We start from the raw sequence: 21,768 nt of genomic DNA on the forward strand, positions 1-21,768 counted from the left end.
TATTCCCCACTTTTCTTTTTTCTTATGACTAGATTGGATATGTCTTTCGGGATATATATATATAACCAATTCTCCCCAATAAAGATCTTTCCCTTGGCATATTTTTCTAATAGTCACCGACATCAGCTGCTTTCCCTCCCCTTTTTTTTTCCTCTTCCCTTTCACCTCCCGCGTAGTTCACCGTTCGTCGACCCGTACAGTGACGATCTCTTCCCGCTTTCTTTCCCGTTGCTTTCCCGTGACCTTCCCTTTCTCTTTCCCTCTCGGCGACTTCTTCCCGTCAATGAAAACCGCTTCCTGCTTGAATGACTTTCTTCCCCACGCCACCGTAGGGAAGCGCGAGAAAGCCCTCCTCCGTATACATGTACATACTACAACACTACAAAAACTCAAATACCGCAGCGCCACTAAGCAGGAAGGCGGGAACCGAAGAAAAGAGAGAGAAGGTATTGTCATTCTCATCGGTCAGATCCGATCAGTCACCCCTTCGCGGTGCTCACTTTGACCTCGACCTCGTGACCCTTGGTCCGAACCCTCTGTTTCCCGTGTTTGATATTGAAGGGGGGGGGGGAACCTTTGAAAAGAAGCTCAGTGGTTCAAGGTGGCCAGCCGTCAGTCGTATATTTATGACGCTTAAACACCTGGTCGGTACATACTTGGGCCTGCATATGTTTTCTCGAGGAGAAAATGGCTTGTGTGTGTGTGATTGGTTAAGTTACCAGAGAAGGCGATTTGGCGATTCTATTAATAGATCGAGAGTGGAAGGGAGTGATGGGGAAAAAGAAGAGGGGGGGGCTGTAGTGTTTGGGGTTTTTGGTGTGATGGAGGATGAAAAAGGGTAATGGGGGCGGGTGGACCGTGGTGGCCGTCTATTTTTAGAACGAGGCGAGAGGGGTGTCGCCCATGAAATTTAACTTTAGGTCGACGGTAATAGGATAGTTCCGGAGTCGTGTGAGTTTTTGTTGATTGGGATGAACGGCGCAGTCGAAACATAATACAGATTACGTAAGATTATGTACGTTCTTATTTCGAAATCAATAATTGGTCAATGCAACGGTAAGCCTTACAAAATTGTTTGTGGGTGCTAGTTTCTCCTTCCTTTAAAGGAGCAGCGAAAGCTCCCTCCGTGAAGTTTTTGGTTTTCACTGCGGCGGATTGTGCAACGAATAGCATGCGCTCTTGCGCAAGAACGACGACTTCAGCTGACAGCTGACGCGCGACAGAGGTCTCTGATTTGCACGCCCTCTATAACCCTTTCATCTCTATCGGAGAGCCCGTCAGTGAAGGAGGGCTGCTGACGTCACTGGGTGACGTATACAGTACGTACGCAGCATGTAGCGCCGCGCCTTGGTAGGCGAATTTCCTGTGGAAAATGAGATGCCTCGCTCCTGCTTGCAACAACTGGTGCTGCGTTACACTGATTTCATTTTAGGGATAATCTTTCCGCTATAGCCATAGCCAGGAGAGCGGGACGCGCTTTCAAGGTCATGCCGCAGCGCTCGTCGTTGGATTTTGAAGACGTTTTCGTGAATTAAATTGCGCTGTGAAAGGGCACTGTTTAGCTAAAATGTTTTAGCTGTGGCTCGCGATCACGAGCTCATGATAGTCGACAGACCGCTTGATGAATGAAGCCAAGTCCGCGAGCAATGACAAGTGTCACTATGGCGGGCAAGAAGGGGTCTACCATCGCTTACCGTAGTGTCATTTCATTGCTCCTTTAAGGTGGACTTTTAACGACAGAAAACAGGCGAAAGAAGAAAAGCGGACATAAAAGGCATTGTGTAGGACGTTAAAATGTATCGAAACTAAGTTGGATTGTTTTTCTTTTTCTTTTTATTATACCCATTTCAACACAGTTCCGAAAGGCCGTCACAATGAAGATGCCGCATGGCTTGGTCGTGATTTTTCTTTCTAGGAATTGACTCAACATCACATCACGGAAGAACATAGAAGGAGCAGGCAAACTAGCTTATGCTGACTTGATGTTAACGCTGTGCCTTGAGTTTGAGGGAAAACGCAGGAGGAACACAGGACGAACAACAACATATATATTGTGATGATGAAGTGGGGAGGTTTTCCACTCTAGGAGTGGAACGCTACCCCATAGCTAGGGGTCTAATATGAGTGGTGACAATGATCAGTGATGACGATGAGAGATGACGGGAATGATCGAAGTGGCGATGACGATGCTGGACGTGATCGTGGTGGTGGGAGTGTCCGAGGGCGCTGCTGGGGTCATAGCGAGGACGAGACGGACACATAGTGAGTCTATGTGTTCGTCTCGTCCTGTGTTCCTCCTGCGTTTTTCCTCAAACTCAAGGCAATGTTAACATCACATCACGGTTCGACTTATACTCACAACCCATCACATCGCATCAATCATCATAACCCGTCATCCGACATCAACCTCACAACCTATCAGCCTCATAACCCATCACTAGACCTCAACTTCGAAGAAAATCATTCAAGCTTCAACTTCCGAGCATCCAAGCCCATCATGGACATCAACTGCCATAATTCGATACCATCATTCGATATCATCTTCAACATCACATCATTCGCCATGATATGATGGTGAACTCTATGTACATGATCGCTATATACGATGAGTGAATTTGCCGACTTGTGCTTCCATAATGGTGACGGATATCCCGACCGACTATTATGCCCTCTTGCGGACGATGTAACTTGAACGAGTACCCGTGGGAAAACGTTTTTCCGTTAACCCTTGCGTGCAACGTCAAAATGATGACGAAGCGTATATCACTCACGCTGCGCAAAAGTCTGGAGAGTTACGTAGCCAGTTGTCATCACGTACCCTTATAACCGAAAATTGTAATCACTTTACCGCCTTAACACAGCAAACTATAGTATACAAAAGAGAACGTGTCAAGTTCTTATCAGGGGGACACGCGGAAGGGAAAAGGTCATAATTCCGGAATCCTTGTGTATGACGACGGTAATATATTCTAGAAAAATGCTCTCTAAAAGGGGGGAATGTGTAGCAAGCAAGTATCTGCCTGAGGCATCAATTAAGTCCGGCCTTGGAGACGGCGGGCGGGCGGGCAGGCTGGATGGCATGGCTGGCTGGCCATATGGTATTCGCATGCGGAAGCGAATGCTAGTCCGTCCGACTCACGATCGTATTGCGGAGATTATACTGTGATTTTCAGCGCAATGGTTTCCAAGTATTTCTGGTTTGCTTTGCAAACTGTATAGGATGGCTGCTGGACTGCTGCCTGCATGAAAAGTAGAAAAACCAAAACTATGTTGATGTCGCTGCTGATTGTGGGTACGTGCCCTGGGACGATAGATTGGTACCTGTCCAACACAGACCACGTCTTGGTGGGTGGTCTCTTGCGGGGGAGGATAAGAAAATTCGAGATACACTTTAACGACGTATCCCGGTTAAAATACAGACAGGCATCGCGTTAACGAATTCGATTTATCCGAATTCTCGCTTTATTCGAAGTCCCGGCACGCGGACCGCCCTCTCTTTCTTATGTTTTCTTTCTTTCGGTAAATGATACCCCCATACACAAACAAGAGACATTTGCTTTCAAAAATATATCTCTTGAATTTACACGTACACGGTACCCTTGAGTAAAACAAGTGACAATTCAATGGGGTGGAGCAGGAGTTGCATATCAGAGTACACTCTAAGGACAAAGAACATACTGTGCGTAATGTACTCGGATACTTTTACCTGATGATGTTGATGAAAAAAAAAGGAGAGATTGAATTCGTCATACGACAAATTCGGCTACTCTCATAAACAGACCTCCCCCCCCCCCTCAAAGGGGGAAAAATAGAAAAGAAAAACCCTCCTAATAGACTGACTGCAACGCACACCTCTGAATAAATGTCACAAGCGCTCACAAGGTAGCATACATTTACCTGATGTGTTAGCTGCTCGGTGCATAAGCCGATATATGGATTCTGGTTGTGGACTCGAAGGAGGTGGCACTGACCACCTCCCCTCTGTAATGATCCTCCAGATAAGCAGGGTCATCTAACTCTTCCAAGGGCTTGTCTTAAGAAAATGACTTATTAAAACGCATCCAGCAATTAACTGCCATTTTAAGGGGCCTTGCGGTTCACTGCACGATTAAGTGACCAAGTATACAGCGCAGTGCTCCTCTAATATTTTATTTTTATTTTTCACTGATATTTTTGTGCCTAACCTTGTCGAGCCACGCCTGTAACTTATGTACACATAACTACATATTTCCCGCACGAACCGCAACAAACGTGCTTTAAAATTACTCTTAATTGCGTAATTGATCCCCATTAATGATGCGTTCTGCTGGCATAATGAGAGAGAGAGAGAGATAGGTCTCTCATATAGCGGCACGACCCGCTTTGTCGCTCTGGCTGGAGATCATCTTATGTTATCATTTCGTGACATCAAGATCTTATGATAGCAAATAATTGGACGAATTAAAAGCTTCTTACTCACTAACGGGAGATTATTATTTTTATATAGGGGTCTTTCAAAGTGATAAATGAACATGGAAAATATTTAAGGATAGATGTCGTGACTATATATGGCCAGAAGTCTGTTTCACAAATTGAAATTTCGTGGCCTGAAAATTATTTTGCGAAATCAGGGCAACGTGAGCCGAGGAGAGCTTCTTTTTCCTTAAAGTGGAGTTAATAAATGGATTCAGCGACCCTGTGCATATCATGCTCGTGATCACGGAAGCTTTTCGCGGTGGCATCCCTGCTACGATTCGTTCCGCGTCATCCGAAGAAAATCTTATTATCGTTCTCTACCCAAGGCACCTGCGGAGACCAATTAATAAACCTCGGGCTCTCCCCCCTCTCTCTCTTATCTACGAGGTGATCTCGGTCGCGTTGATCTTTAGAGCCGCAAATCGTGGTTTGACCCGACCTCCTCTTCTCTGAAAAGTTACGATCACCGTGTATTGCGAACGGCGCGACATTCCCACGAAATATTCTAGTGGATGTCCCGGAATTTCGACAGTGGCGTACTGCACATTTAGCAGACGACACGTAAAACGTAATTGTCGTAATGCGGAAAACGTAATTGTCTCTTCATGCACTGCTAACCATGGGGAATATGCAGCGGCGCAGTCACGAGATATTTGTTAGCAGACGACACCGTCCGCGTCTTTTCGTGTCGTCTGCTAAGAAATATCTCGTGACTGCGCCGCTGCATATTCCCCACGGTTAGCAGTGCATGAAGAGACAATTACGTTTTCCGCACCTTCCGCGGGAGTACTCCGGAGAATGTCGTTCGTGTGTGAATACTCGTTTAAAGCAAGTGCGGTACGCCTGCATGCTCGGGAGGAACTCACTATGGTCACATGTCCGAAACCCACGAATGGGTAACTCCAACAGTGTGGGAACTTAGAGAGCAGGCGCGTGCCCGCCAACAATTGCCAGACTATTATAAACGCTTTTGGACCATATCAGCTGCTGCAGAGTACAGTCCTCGTTCCAGCGGTTGACGCGTGGGGGCGCTACTGCCCCACATTAAATAATACCCCCCCCCTCCATCCTGCCCACTAAGCACACAATGTGTGACGACCTCCTCCTCCCCCCCCCCCCCCCTGAACACAATAACGCGATTTTGAAACAGATGTGCTCTGTCCATGTGAAAAGAGGACTGACACGCGGCACGCGACCTCACCTCCCCCATCTTTCGTGTGTGAAGCAGGCGATAGATTTGAAAAGGTGGAGGGGCAGATGTAATGCAGATGTGATGAGTGTGGGAAAATGAGAATGAGCTCTTTGTCGGAGATTTACGTGTTCTGCCGGTGGTAATCATCGTGGACTTAGCTCGTTAGCTTTGGTGATAGAGTGAGCATATTTGAAAGTGTCGTCTGCGAGTGTGTACCGTAATGTTTGGAAATGGCTTCGTAAGCTTGTTTCCCCTGCGCGCTTCTGGGCTGTCCCGTGGGAACGTGAAGTTGAATCTTTTAGAAACTTGTGGTTTCCAGTTGTTTTGGGGGGGAAATAATGTGTTTGTTACGCGGCTTATGACTGGTGACGTAACTGTCTGGACTTGATGGGTTTTCGACGATGCCAAAAATGTCACATTGTGTGGAACATCCGAGGTAAAGCTTGACAGCAGTCGACCTCGGGTCAGTGCAAATTGATTCCAAATAGTAGGTCAAGTAGAACATTCCCTAAGCACAGTTACACTGAAATATGTACACAACACTGCTCAAAGGTACCTCATGACTGTCCACGACTATACACGCCTGACTAGGCCTCCGTGCAAATACAAACACGGCACAAAACACATAGACACCAAGGCACGAAACACTTCGTTCCCTGGTGTCTCTCTTGGTGTCTTATGCTGTGTTCGTCGTTGTGTTAATTAGAAGTTTGTCTTAACGACAAACTCAAACTAATTAAAAATTCAAGTGCAATGTTTATTTTTCATTTATTTCCAAATGAGATAAAATAAGACATTGAAGCAAACAAAGAAGGCAATAAAAATTAGAAAAAAAATCGTTTAAAATCAACTGCCGCGCACACCGGCAAACACTGTTCGATCGACACCCACACATGCGAGTTCGTTGAACTCTCTCGCACCGTAAACCCCTATTCCCAAACTATGTCACGTATGCCCGCATCTTATCAGACTGGTTATAGGATCTGTCCGGTAACTAGGCTGTAATGTCACCGCATCACATGATCCCATCGATCACGTGACGATGTCGTCGTGCGTGTGTGTGTGTGTGTGTGCCGTCTGTTTCCTGTTGGTGTAAGCTGTTCCGCATCTGGGTTTCTGGGCCTGTGGATCAAGGCCACAGTCTCTCTTCACTGGGAAAAGAGAAGATGGCTACCACTTCCTTCCGCCTTATTTCCCATGCGTCGCTCTCTGTCGTCTGCTACTTGGGGCTTTGATGACATTACGCGTGACGTCACAAGGCGACATTCTGTTCTCGTGCGGTTTTCAACCAGCTGGTGGAGCTCTGACGGCCGCATGGAATGGAATGCGTTCTCGCGTGAGACATAACTGTGTGGGTTGGACTGCTTGCAATGCGTTGAAGCGTGATTGTGTGATATCTTCGATTTGGAAGAGGAATATTCTGATCTAGCAGTGTGTAGACCGTTCAACGGAATATGGAACGGATCTGGAAGTGGACGTTGATGTTGATGTTGGCGAAAAAAAATAATAGGGAGAGATTGAAATCGTCACACGACGAATTGGGCTACTCCCATAAACAGACCCTCCCCCAAAGGTGGAAGTAGTGGAAGTGGATGTGATGCCTTCGTGGTCAACGCATTCAACGAGTCAAGAAGTTCACATAGTTAAGGCATCCACCGTGTGGGGACATCCAACCGATTTAGAAGCTCCATCGGTCTAAGTCGGCAATAGAGTTTCCGGGGAATCTCATGGCAACCTACCTACACTGCCTCCCTCTCTGTTTGCAATAATTAATCGTATCGCAGTACGTTGACACAGTTTTAGGGGAGGTATAGGCCTCAGGCGTTGGTTGTGCCATCCTGTACGTCATGGACAAAATAGCATTGCAGATAACGATATTGTTTTCATTTTTATTTAGTTTTAAAATATATGTATTTCCACACGAATGTCTCAGGAATGTCTTATTGCTGACCGAAATGTCTTCGACGGTCCTCGTGTTGTTAACGTCGTTATGATGTTGTTAAAATTTGAACCATAGCATACCGCGCCAATAAAGTTGCATATCACGGCTGTTACATAATGTATGTTAACATTTTGTGTGCACTTAGTGATACTTTTAACGTACTTACCCGGACCAGAAGCACGTCGCACATGTTTCGTAAGCGATCTGCCGACCCGTAAAACCGCATTTTAGCTGCCTGGAAATACGCGTATATTTTACGTAAGGTGCATGTCAGACCTATTGATCTTCGTACCCAATCAATCTAATCTAAAGTTCGTATACACATCATGCCTGATAATGTGGCATAAATGCAGTCATTTGTATCCCGTCGTCGTACCCAGACTAACATTTCCAGTGTGGGATGTTCCCACCATATATCCATAGACGTGTTTCAGATCAGTGTCTCGCGAAAATTGTGGTTCTTCTACAGGGCTACATGCGTGGTGGTATTTGAAGGAGAAAAAGAGAGTAAGAAAAAAAAAATAACGAAGCATGTGGGCTAGCCCATAGTACTCAGCGCCATCGACAGCCGCGTCGCAACGAAAAAAAAAAAGTTTAAAAAAATTGGTCAATAGGTCAATGTCATTCTAGGAAACAGACTCTTCCACGGGCTCCGCGACTTCTTCCTACACCATAAGCCTATATACATACGGGCACCGGTATATAACTGCCCCTCCAGACCACCTGCCCCATACCTTCGTCTAATTTGTCGGAAATGGCACGCAAGCGGTGAAAAGCAACCGTCACATTTTCTCACGGCACCACACACACACGCACACACATGCAGGAAGTCATTTCGACACTTTTCCCCTTTGCCGCTTTCGCCGTTTTTTTCTCCATCTCCTTTTACTCTTTACAAAGCTCTCACCTCTGATCCCCCGTTAGAAAGCCCGTGCATTTTTACGGGGTGAATATATAACAAAAAATGTCCGCTCAGTCAACGAACTGATTTTTGGGCCAAGATCGAGCGCAGTACCTTCTCTCTCTGCTGTACAGGCGGAAGATTCTCCGAAACCCTGCGGTAGTGGCCCATTGTAGTCGGACCCCCGCGGTGAATATTGGCTGCTTTCGGCGGAGGGTTCGGCGTGTGAAGTGGCGGCCGACTTTATGGTGTGTATATCGGGGCCAAGATCAACGAACGCGACACCTGGTGACGAAGATGACAATGAGAGGTGGAATGGCGGGGAAGAGGGGTGAGAGTCCGTGCGGTTAATGTTGTTATACCAGCCGGCCGTGTGAGTTTAGTGTTCGTCTATATCTGACGGTTATACCGGGCTTCCTTTTTTATATATTCGTTACGTACTTTTTGTAACAAGCTATGAGAGCAGCGTTTGATGCCGTTTTTCGACAGACATTCCCTCGAAGAAGGTATACGTATACTACTATTAGGTAACTAGTAGTTAATTAACTATTTAATTGGGGGCTTTCGGACAAAAGGGAGACAGCAAGACGGAAGATAATTCTCGTTGAAAGCCATTCTGTTTCCTAAATCCGGAAGAGACCACGCACATTGAAACATCGCCGATCACGGCTATGCAAATGAGCCGGAACCAAAACCGCCTCCCTGGGCTCCTCATGCGCGCAGTTTCGATTTCGGTATTTGCATAGCAATATTCAGCGATGGATAATTTTCAACGTACTTGCTCGATTCAGGATTATTCAAAATGTAGAATGGCTTTCAATGAGCGTTGCCTTCCATTCTGCTGTCTCGCTTATGCGCGAAAGCCTCTAATTAAAGGGTTACTTAATGGATTTTGGTGTAGTCATCTGGCAGTTATTCTCCTCGGGAGAATGTTCCCCTGGACGCACAAGTCACCTGCAAAAAAGGCATCCATTCCATGGCGCTCTCTTATAATCCCTTTTATAGATGTTCCTTTTTTTTTTTTTTTTTACGTCACCCGCGAAAGATTTTGTGAAGACAGCACACTCCGTAGTGATCGTTTTCGTTCGCAGGACGTGCTTATTGGAATAACGGCTCGTTGCATCACAACGAAACCAACTGCATAGTATTACTAGTAGCCCAAAGTGTTTCAGAGTATTTTTTATACTGCAGTTAATTAATTAGTGGAAATTAATTTTCTAACTTTCTAATTACGAAGATTACAACGAAGATGTCAATTGTGAAGTTGTAGGCGCTGCCATGAGAAAACGAATCCAGTTGGTTTTCATCTCTCTAGCTCTAACGACTTGTTTTTTTCCCGGGTCTCCAGAAATGCGCCCGGATTTCCGAAACTTGGACGGAGCATGTTTCCGTCGCGCAAAAAAAGCTCTCGATCGCAGCGCCCTCCCACGTCCACTTGACGAACACGGAGATATGCGATCCATTCCACCTACACTCTTATCTATCACCCTTGCATGGTGCCGTATGTGCTAGACGATCAGAAGGCACAGTGACGATGACAACGCGGCGCTTTGTCTTTTTATTGTTTGTTTGAATTCCTCCTCTTTTTTTCTTCTTTCGCCGTGAAGCAACTGAAAGTACGCGACAGGGACTTTAGATTCGACAGACTTTTGTCTCCGTACGCACACTCTTTGTTGAATGCTCTGTGGGTCAAATAATGCCCTATTCCAACGAAGAAAGAGCTGACATGGTGCTTGCCCTAGGTGTCGCAGAGCGCAATAAGAAAAAGGCAGCGAAGCTTTTTCAGATGTGGCATCCCGGCAGGAGACCAAGACCTGCGATGATTATTCGTCCACACGAGACGCTAAAAGAATTTCGCAAGTTTTCCCAAAAGCGTCGTAGGTCATCGACACCTTCAGGCGACGTTCGACCAAACATCCTGGTGTTCTTTGAGGCACACTCTCTAGCCAGCCTCCGCAAGGCCAGCAGTCAGCGCGGCGTTCCGTTGTCGACAGTGTGGAGGGTAGTAAAAGAGGCCTGCCCCCATCCTTACCACGTTCAACTGCATCAACGGTTGCAGCAAAGAGACTTCGAAACCCGGTTGCACTATGCCAACTGGCTTTTGCGCATTGTCGATCAGAACCCGCAATTTTTTAGAAACGTCATCTGGACGGACGAGGCAAGATTCTCCCGGGACGCGCAAGGAGAACCTGCGCAACTCTGATTATTGGAACCACCAATACCCATTGGCTTCGCAAGTCGCATCATCAATACAAATGGTCCCTCAACGTCTGGTGCAGCATTTCCGACGGGACCTTCATTGGGCCCATCTTGCTTGATGGGACACTGACCGCAGACAGATACCTAAACGAGGTTCTTCAGGGCCCCGTGGAAGAGTTCTGCGCCAACCTCCGCCCACTAGCGCGATATGGTCTGCTGTGGTTTCAGCACGATGGCGCTCCCGCACACAGCTCCAGCCCAGCTCGCGCCTATCTTGACCACGCATTTCCTAACCAGTGCTGGGTGGGAATGTTCGGACCAGTGCCATGGCCCGCCAGGTCCTCGGACCTTACGCCTTTGGATTTCTTTTTGTGGGGATATGTGAAGGACCGCGTGTACGTCGAGGACACGACAACGCTCGATGACCTCAAGGCGATGATCACTCAAGTTTGCTGTGAAATTCCCGAGGACATGTTGCGGAGGGCGATCGAGAACACAGTCAGGAGATGCCGATTTTGTGTGATGACGCAAGGCGACCTCTTCGAGCACCTGCTCTGAATGTCCATAATATTGTTTCTCTTGCATTTCGTCGTGTCCCATCTTCAAAACTTCAATAGAAGTCTCTTCCTCTTCGCTTTAGGTCGGGAGCAGCAATATTTTTTTAACAACAGTGTGCAGAATGTTTGCGCTCTGTTCCATCCACCAGTATTCGGATAGAAGATTAATTAAAGGACTCCTACTTGAAGAAAGGCCACACTCTTGCACATCATGCAGTCTTCAATAGGAACCAGGACTCTTGTACCCAGAGGGTCTACCCCTGAAGTTGGCAGGGGTAGGATATTACACCCTGTCTCTCCTGCTCATTCCTGCACCTCTCCGTCTATTCACGTTTGTGGGCAGCTCAGGCTGTAGTTGCTTCGCGAGGTTAATGAAGAGCTATAATAAAACGAGCGACTTGCGTTTTTGTAAAAAAGAAAAGAGAAGTATGCCTTTCGTGAAAGTGGCGTGTTTCGAAAAAACAAAAAACCCGTTATACACGGAAATATTTTCTTGCAGACTTCCTTTTTAGGTCGGTGACGTACAAATTCTAGCCTCTTCCAGAGTGTGGTGTGGCTTTCTCCCATGTCTCTTAGGGTCAGTTGACAAAACCGGCTAAAGGGCACTGGACTTCATAAAAGGTTAATGAAATTCATTTCAGAAGAATGGCGTGATTGAGAAAGGACGCGAAACGGAAAGCAGAGAGGAGACTGAAGTATGCTATGACAGCGACGCTGTTGCATCGGAGTTTAACAGATTTGACTAAACGTCTTTCAAATATAGCATATGCACATATCATTCACCGCTTTGGTTTATTGTGTGTACTGGTGGCATTAGTGAAGCTTGTAGCGCCATTGCGGTGCGCGTTATGCACCGATGCGCGTTATACATCGATCATTTTTCAAATTCGGCCCATTTTTAGGCCCATTCGGCCCGCGTTATATATATATATGTACACACACATGCATACATAAATGGGATGATGATGTGGCGTGGTGGGCGTTATACACGAATGCGCGTTATACACCGGAAAATACGGTACTTTCCTTCATAATCATACTCAAAAGTGTTCCAGAAACGGTGTTATAGTAGAAACCATAACTGTTGCTGGCCACTCCTGCACCGTATATAGGGTGTTTTCACATGATGTCAAACGGACGCGTTTGGCCGCCATGGGGGTGGTCATTTTTTCGGCGCAGCTGCCGAGGTTATCTAGCATTTGTTCGAAAACGAAGCCTTGAATGGTGTTTTGAAATTCGGTCGCGTCCGTACCCTTCTTTTGTCCCGAAGACACTTCGTCATTGTCGTTCTCACATTTTCTTTTATGAAAACTATGGTTGTCGCATTGAAAAATAGCGCAGTTTGTCACCTTTCAATGTTGCCAGCACGAAAAGTGACCAACAGTGGGAGGAGCTTACGGGCATGCCCACGTCACAATGTGACGTAGGTGAAAACTCCCTATATAGGCACACTTTTCGCAGATATTCAAAATCAAGATGGAATCAACGCGTATCAGCGCCACACGCGTGTCTTGTCACTCCGTACGTCGGCTTACGAGCGCCACCACTCAACGAACTCCCGCAATCCGAAGGGGGTGGGGTGGGGAGTCGTTTATCGAAATCGCTCAGGGAATCCCGAACATGTGTGGCTTTCGTATATAGCACCAACAGCGGATCCCGCCCGACGTCACCGTACGATGGGTCCCTGTGGGAACATTCTGGCGTCCTCGTTCACAGACAAACGCTTTGTCCGAACCCCTCAAAAACCGATGGTCCCTTTCGTTAACTTCGCGGGGATGCAGATGGTTCGCGGACAGGTGAGGAGAGTCATGGGTCCGATATCCGACCGCTGGTTCGGACGCTGGGTGTGCACCCCAGCTCCTTTATGTGTGAGGTCGTTTTTGTCGGGATATACCTTTCACTCTGGGCTGCTCTTCCCCCCTTCCCCAATCAAACTTTCGGTCATGTTATATTGCTTTGTAAAACGGGGATGGGGCAGCTGTGTTCCAACGGTCTCTGGCATTCCTACCGATTTCACCATTGCCTCGGGAAACTTTGTTGCGCTTTATTTCCATCATTTTTTTTTAATTCTGCGTTAACGCCGCGAAGCAACTGTGGCTATGAGCGGCGTGCAGATGAGAACAGATGGAGAGAGGACAGCAGGAAGGAGCGGTGGACGGGTGTTAGTATGCATCCTGGGCCGACTTCAGGGGGAACTAGTGCCGACATTCGTCTGGAAACTCTTCGGAAAACACGGGGGAATACCTCAGACAGCACAGTCGGCCCCAGGATTCGAACCGGTGCCACGTCCCAGTCTTTTCCACCATTTTGTTGTTGCGCACACTGTATGCATCTTTCAGCGTGGCTGCGCAACTTGCAACTGAATATCTGTGCATGACATATCATTCTTCTATAGACGTTACATTGTCTCCTTGAAGAGGAGTACGAAGCGGAAAATGATTTTTTTTTTCCTAACAATTTCCAATGGAGCACCGAGTTGACAGATAGTAACAGCGACTGCGACGATGACCGTTTTTATTAAACACCCGTTCTGTAGACAAACGCAGAAACAATCCAGGCGTTCAGTTGAGCAAGTGCATCTGTAGCTGCGTGACTATTTTCAAAGATTTATATTTTCAAAGTGGTTTAATTTAGGGAAGATAAAAAGAGGAACGTCCCGGTATAACCTGTCCCGACTTAGTCGGGACTCACGTACGCCTTCGCGTTTTTCTTTGTCCAATCAACCAAAAGAGAAAGGAACGAAACAAATCTGAAAACATGTACCTTCACCAGTGTTATCCCTTCTCAAAAGCGAGAGAGAGAGAGAAGAGAAAATTAAGACGATTTTAATTGTCCCTTGACCCATTTGATTGATCTAAAATTTTGAGACAGGCCCTCATTGTTGCCTTAAGGCGGTGCATCAGAGCCGGCACTTCGTCGTCTACAATCGAGGGATGGCGCAGCGAGCGAAATGGTTCGCGCAGACACCGCTTCACAACATTTTGGCGCTTGCTTGGAAATGCGGTACCGCTGATGTAACGTCTTCTTATTCTGTTATTTTTGTTTTCTCTTTGCGCGCGACGGGTCAAGCGAAATCTTGTGCAAACATATGACCGCTCGTGCTCACCCATGCCAAGTCCAATACTGTAAACACGCATATCGCGCTCAGCCAGACGGAACAATTAGTGGCGCGGCTTTTGAATGCGCCCAGGCTGTCCAGCTGTCTCCTGAACTTCTTCGTCGATCTGTTGCTGTTCCGTGCTGTGTTCTTGTCGGGCGAAGGGTTAGTCACCAGTCGTTTCGTGTGATTTCGGCAATGCTTTCGCATATAATAAATGAAATTCCTCGTAACACAAAAAACCTAGGTTGGACACGACGCGGTTGAAACACGTTGGTGTCGGCATGTTATAGCTTACCGACATTACGCGGAAATTGCGAAACGAAGCCGCAACCTGTTTTTGTTATTTTCTGTCACTCTGGGCTTACAAATCTCAGACCACGTTGTGGTGGTACAAAACACTTCATTTACTTGCACAGTCAGCGGAAATCAAATAAAACTGCAAAGAGGCTGCATGACGTTTCCCATATCCTTGGACATCAGTGGAGAAGGAGGAAAAAGGCAAAAGAGAAGAAGAAAAGGGAAGAAAAGCAGGGTAGAGGAGAAAAATGTGTCTGCCTGGACCATACAGCTGCTTGGAACGTAAAGTGCGAATGGAGGTTTCCAGTTTGGTCGTCTGTATAATTCGGGTCCGTTGTGCTCATCCTGGTCGTCACTAACCACGGCCCCAGACTTCACCCAAGCACAGATCAGCATGCCGCGAACTGGGTCTCTGATGTCCCATTCGTCTGGAAGTGACCTTCAGCTCGTGGTTCTGTCAGTCTGGATCTCGGAGTGAGAGCATTTCGTAACAAATTGTCATTGTGAGTGTCATCTTGCCTATCCGCGCAGGAACTTCCAGAAATCCTCTCTAGCTTTCTTTTTCGTCCTCGTCGTGGCTGCCGACATCACGACCTTGTCTCGATTAGCAAAAAGCACACGGCACACTGATTACAATTGTTTTGGCCTGGCGTACTTCCTTCTGTAATCGGGAACTCTAATTCGCATGCTTCGAGGATAGCGAGGGTCAACAAGCTCTAGCAGGAGGCAGTCGCTATAAATTCGCGCAAGGTACACCACCCTTTTCTCGTTCCGCAAGGCGTCGTCCAGTACCTACAACGAAGAGGCAGTACTGACGGTTGGTTATACGTGGAGTTGGCCGTGGATCTGGTACCGGTAGACATGCGTGCACTTCCACAGACCGCACTTACTTCCTCAGTTCCGGTACGTGACTCTGTCCTATACCCTTGCTACGGTCCGCCAGTTGGTCCTGATATTTCACGAATGTTCCGGTCACTATACACGGCATGTTCAGCGCAGCACAGAACTGAGCATGGGCTCAATATCGCGCTCCACTAGAGAGGACTCCCAAAACTACAGCGGTGTTCACGTCCATATGATCTTGTCCGATGCTTGGTGGACGCTCAGTGTCAGCCACACCCTTTAGTCTGTACATTTTGCACTGCAGTGTTAGTTCACTGCGCAATCCTTTTCTGCGTTCAGAAACGACTTTCATGTCCGCAAGTGCACAACAATGGGTGATGGTTTCCGAGCGCCTTGAAGCTACTGAACAGGTGCATTAGTGACAGACAGACGTAACTAAAGCCCACAATATTGACATGTAACTAAAGCCCGAAATACTGACATGTAACTAAAGCACTTGTAGAGGGGCGCATCCTGCATACTCTACCAAAAAAAAGACGCCGTAAGCCGCTTTCTCCTTTCTTGTTTCCACCGGAGGCTCAGCGACTGCTCTATGGTGTCTTCCTGTAATGCGGCATGCTCCTCCTCTGAGAGCTCAAGCAATTTTTTGTAGTCGATGCATGCCGTCGCGAAGGACGTTGGCTCCATGTCTGGTCTTTGCGCTTGTTCCCCATAGTCAGCAATTCGGCGCTCGGGCTTCTTACGCAGGGCTGGAAGGCTGGCCTTCTTCGCTTTGGTGTTGAGACGGCGCTTGGCCCTTGCCTCTTCACGTGCTCACGTGCACTACAACGTTTTTGAAGGCTCAAAGTGTACTTCCCTGGCTTTGTTTGACACATCTCCTTGTGCACACGATGATGCAAACCTTCACGTGAGTTCACTGTTACGGCTGCGGCAAATGCGCGTGTTTGGTAAGACCGCCTCTGACAGAAGTTGATCCGCTTTCCCCCAACAAACTTCGCGATAACGGAATTGAAGTGCTCGGCGGCGTTATTGTCAACATTCATCAACAAGCTGCGAGCATTGCCTGCAACACGACTTAGTGTGATCTCAGTGACTTAGTGACTCAGTGACTAAGTGACTTAGTGACTCAGTGTGATCTCAGTGATCTCCAGTGTGATCTCAGTGCGCAACCCTGTTCTGCACTCATGAATTATTAGCGAGTTTTAGTATACCGTTGGTAACGTCGCCGGTATGTTACCGTGCCCACCGGAACCAATGACAGCGTGCGTGATACAGAATCTTAGCTGTTGATAGAGTGCGGTAGACGCGGTAACCTACGGGGCTCCCGGTAGCGGTATACTAAAACTCGCTATTTCCATATCTCAAACAGCCAGAAGCTTTCGTGCCTGTCCGCAATGGTTTTGCTTCAAGTGTTTCCTTTATACGATAGCTGACTGGTGCTCTGAATTTTTTCTTGCATTCCTGTTTTTAATACACAATTTCCAATGAAGTGAGGCTGAACGCGATCGTCCCGGCGTTATATGGGGGAATGACATGCCACGTTCATGCCCTCCCCTGCCCCTCCCCCCGAGAAAATAAACATCGATGAATGAACAGCTCATGTATAGTATAGTCCGTTCACGTATTTGCGGCAGGGCTAAGCTGCGTGTGCTCGTGCTCCTGCGTCACAGTCAACGTCGGCTTCGTCGTCCACCTGCACGTGCAGCGGTATAGCATTTCCAGCGCTCAAATTGTTGTGCCTTGTGACGATACCCTCCATGAGAGATGGCAGCACTGCGCTGCCCATTCTGAAGCGGCGTACTCCACGGATGACCATACCTGACAAAAACTCGTGTGCCGAGTCAACGGCTTAACATAGATGAAATCTTTTTGTTGGTATTGGTTCTTGATATGTTTTTCTAGTGCGTGATCGAGCCAGATTTTCGATTTTGGGCGGCTCTATTTTGTAAGCGAGCGGAATCTCGAAATATAGCTTTTCCCAAACCTTTCGACGACGATATAAAAATTTCTGAGTCTAAAACGCAAAATCTGCTTCGATCAGGCACTAGATCTAAGCATCCTCTTCCATTTAAAAGCAGTTGCACGGAGATCAACCGAATTTTCGCGGCGCTACGGGAGTTGAAAAATGTATGGGGATTCCCATAGAGCGTCGGTGGTATATATAGAAGACGAAGGAACACAGATTGAAAAGGCGCGGACGGGCCTCGAAGAAATGTAAAGCGCGCTTCACTGCTGAACGCAATACTATGGGCTTCTTTCTTTCCTCCGCGGCTTGCTGACGTGCGCTTCCAAACTAGGAGGCTATGCTGGCCGATTGTCGAGATACCTGATGCGTCGAGGTAAGTAATCGGAACACGCCTATTGGACAGCGTTGCGGACGGTGCTCCCCGCTGTCCAATAGACGCGCTTCGATTATTTTTCTCGACGCATCAAGTTGTCTCTACATAAACAACAACAACAACAGCATGACGATGGGATGAGGTGTTTCACCTCGAGAAAGAACTCCGTTAGCGCAGCGGTAGCTGGGACATTCCTGTAAAGTGCGGCCACCTTCCGTCTTAGGCCGGTTTCACACTAACGCTTTCTCGTCCGTGTCTCGTCCGTATTTTTCACGAAGCCAAAACGGAACCATTGGAACCTGCGGGGTCGATTGCCCCGAGGCTCTGTTTTTGAAGCAAACGGACGACAAAAAACGTTAGTGTGAAATGGGTCTTAGGTGGAGAGGTCGCGCCGCAAACTTTAAGTAAGGTCTACATTCCCATCACAGAGTATTAAAATTAGGACGAAGGCGAGGAACTGCGTGATCGAGACAGCGTGTCAACCGAAAAACCTCCACAAATATCGAAGGAGGCATCGCTCAGGCAGTGTAAACGACTATGATGAAAAGGACAGTGGCAATGTACAATTGTCGTCGTCCGAGGATCATTGAGACTCGAGGAAGATCAGTGAGTTAATGTAATTGAATAAAACTTTCGAAGGACGAAGTGCAATTTTTTCCCGAGTCGGCGGCACGTGCAGCAGCGGCAGCAGTCATGGCGACGAGCAGTGTGTCTGCGCAGCTATGGAACAGCGATGTATAATCAAGTTCCTTGTGAAGGAGCACGTCAAGCCAGCTGATATTTTACAAAGATTACAAACACAGTATGGGGAACAAACGATGTCAAAGGCATAAGTGTACGAATTGTGCAGACAATTTGACGAAGGACTGGATATGGTGACGAACGAACCACATGGACACGTTCGTTCAACTGCAGTCACGCCAGTGAACATCGGAGGCGTTGAGCAATCCATCCTCGAGAGTCGGCGAGTAACAGTTCGGGACATTGCCCAGCCCAGCGTAATATTAGTGTCGGCAGTGTGAAGACAATCATTCACGAGCATTTTACTGTTCCGCAACGTCTGTGAAAGACGGGTTTCCCGACACTTCACTTGTGGCCAGAAGGGAGCGCGCATGGCAGTCTCTGAGCAGCTGCTGAACCAGTTTCAACCTGAGGGGCACGAATTTTTGCAACAATGTGATGAAGCCTGGGTGCATCATGTTACCCAAGAAAAAAAAAAAAAAAACAGCTTCGAATGGCGACATTTATAAGGCTTCCCCGCCGCCAAAGAAAATCAAGATGCAGCCGTCTCCATGGGAGCTGCCTTCAGGGATATGCGGGGTGTCATCCATATGAAATTCTTAGAGCAACGGGTTACGATTAATGCCCAGTACTATTCCACCTTGATAAAGGGTGCCGTCCGAAACGCAATTCGCAAGATTGTCCGAAAGGATCATTCTTCTTCATGACAATGCTCGCCTTCACACGGTGAATTTGACGGTAGCAACAGTGGCCGAAATGCGCTGGGTGGTATTGCCCCATGACATTCCAGATATAGCCCCGAGCGATTACCATTTTTGAGGGCACCTTAGAGAGCACTTTGGCGGAAAGACGTTCCGCACAGATAAAGCCATCCAGAAAGATGTCTCGCGGTGGCTACGACAGCAGTCCAATATTCTTTATACGCCAAAAGGCATCAAAGAGTTGCCACAGCGATGGCAGCGGTGTGTAGATGCGCACGGTAAATACTTGCTTGCGGTGCTTCCCGAATTTTCGATTGTATTTAAATAAATCAGTCTTCGGTCAACCTTGACCGACCTTGCACTTGCGAGCGAAGTAATAGGCCGAGATATCGTACGTCGGGCTTCACGGAGAGTCCGATGTACTTTGTGTACCAGCAGAGATGTGCTTATGGCTGTGTCCTCAGGCATTCCAAGAGTTCTGCAGAAGCCCTCAATTGCCCATATCAAATCCGCGCACTTTCTTCTGCGGGAATAACTCAATGTCCGTAGCTATACCAGGACTGTGCGTTTGCACATTCAGGAGAGCTCCGCAGGCTAGACAGCTTATACACACCGCACTTTGATCTTAGCCCAGAAGCAGACCGCCTAGAGCCTAGGCAGCAAAAGTCATCGACGAAATACACTTCGCGATGCCGGGAACGGACATGCGTCCCATGGCCATGTCAGTGCGAAGACGCTGCCGGACTGACAGAGTTCCCACACTTCCACACGGTTCCTTCTTCTTTTTTTTTTTCTGCCGATCAAAGTATCAATCTCATTCCGTGAGACTCGAGAGTGAGAGGGATACCACTTTGGAGGAGAGACACAAGCAATACTTGGAACATCGCACCACACAAAAAAATAAGGTCAAGGGAGCACAAAAACTGCATGCTAGCCGAGTGGACGTGAGATCCTTCAGCCCCACAATGAATACTAAAAGGGACACCGCGCTTTCACGAGAAATCTTCACGTGCAACATCACAAAGCTCTCTTTTCCATCATCAAAGACTAGATGACGTCTCCAGGCATCATTCCATCATGCGATCGCACGCACGCACATGACGTACCGCGTCACGTGGTTCAAATCCAGCGCCGCTCCTTTTCTTGTTCACCGTCTCACCTGGAAGCCGTGAAAGGGACGTAGGCCGGTAACCACGGCTTCGCAATCCATCATGGGGAAACTCTTAAATTAATGCCAGGTCGGAGACGCACATATAGCCATATGTTTGCTGTATGGGTATGCGGCGATTTTTGATGGTGAGGTCTACGGGTGCTACATGCTGGTTTGGTTACGCATAGGATGTCAGATGATCCGTCAAATGTTGGGTCATGTCGTGGCGAGGCGAATCAGTGTCAAGGCTTGAAGTGTATTTCGTGGGCTTTGTGATGCGTCGGTGCATGCGTTTTGTTGAAAGAGACGGATATGACAATGCCCGGGTCCCGTGGTTGAGGCTGTGGGTACTCTACGGGGCACACGTACAGGAAAATTTGCGTGGCTAATCTTTCGAACGGAGAGTCTTTATATCGGCTTCTCGATCGAGGCGGAAAGTAAAATTTTTCGTGAGCTGTTAATGGCCATGGTCATTCATATGGTACTTTGTCATCGCGTACTTCACTCGTGGACATTATACAGAGCACATGAGCCGTGAACAGCTTCAAGACTGACTTCCAAAAGAACTAGATGAAACCGAGAGGCACGGAAGGACAGACAAAACAAAACGGAAGAGAAAGAAAGGAAAAGACTATTATAATTGTCCTCTGATCTATCTGATTAATCGTGCTGTAACACGTGGAGGACAGACAAAAAAAATAAAAAAATTTTTAGTCCAAGGATTTGTTTTGTTTTGTCTGTCCTTCCGTGTTCCGAGCCTCTCGGTTTCGTCTAGTATGCATGGTTACCAGCTTGCCTGCACGCTTTCCCTCGTTCCAAACGAGAGAGAGAGAGAAAAAAAGGAAAAACTCCGGAGCGTTCTTATCCCGTTCCTGTATTCGGTTTCCTGTGGCAACGTTTTCATTGTAACATTACCATTTGCATCACTGGAATGTTGTCATTATGTACAGGAGTGCGGTTCCTCAGCGTGTCGTACCGAGAGATTGATTGTCGTGTCCCATGCAGTGATCGGCAAAGTACCTCAAAATTGTACTTGAAATAAAGCACGAAGTACCTAGTAATACCTGTTGTACTTTAAGTACAGTACAAAGTACTGCATACTACAAATGTACTTGAAGAAAAGTACAAAGTCATTTGCAAAGTACTTTAAAGTACTCATCAAGTACATTACAAATTTATATCGTACGTATCATTGGACGTTCCAACACTTGGTGGTGATTAAACGTGAGGTAATTATATGTTTCAACTGTTATCTTTAGAAAGCTGCCCATTGTGCCATGGGGTAGTGGGCCGCACCCTATGTGGCAAATTTCCCCATTCATTATCATTAATTTATTTGTTGTTGCTGTTT

The 21,768-nt window shown here is 47.3% G+C and overlaps 1 long non-coding RNA gene across 2 annotated transcripts in view; it reads left to right on the forward strand.

Annotated features, from left to right (window-relative positions):
* Window positions 1–21,768, forward strand: part of LOC135399095 (uncharacterized) — a 96,374-nt gene that overhangs the window by 74,087 nt on the left and 519 nt on the right. The window lies entirely within an intron of this gene.

This window comes from Ornithodoros turicata, chromosome 6 (genome assembly GCF_037126465.1).
Source record: "Ornithodoros turicata isolate Travis chromosome 6, ASM3712646v1, whole genome shotgun sequence".
Lineage (NCBI taxonomy): Eukaryota > Metazoa > Arthropoda > Arachnida > Ixodida > Argasidae > Ornithodoros > Ornithodoros turicata.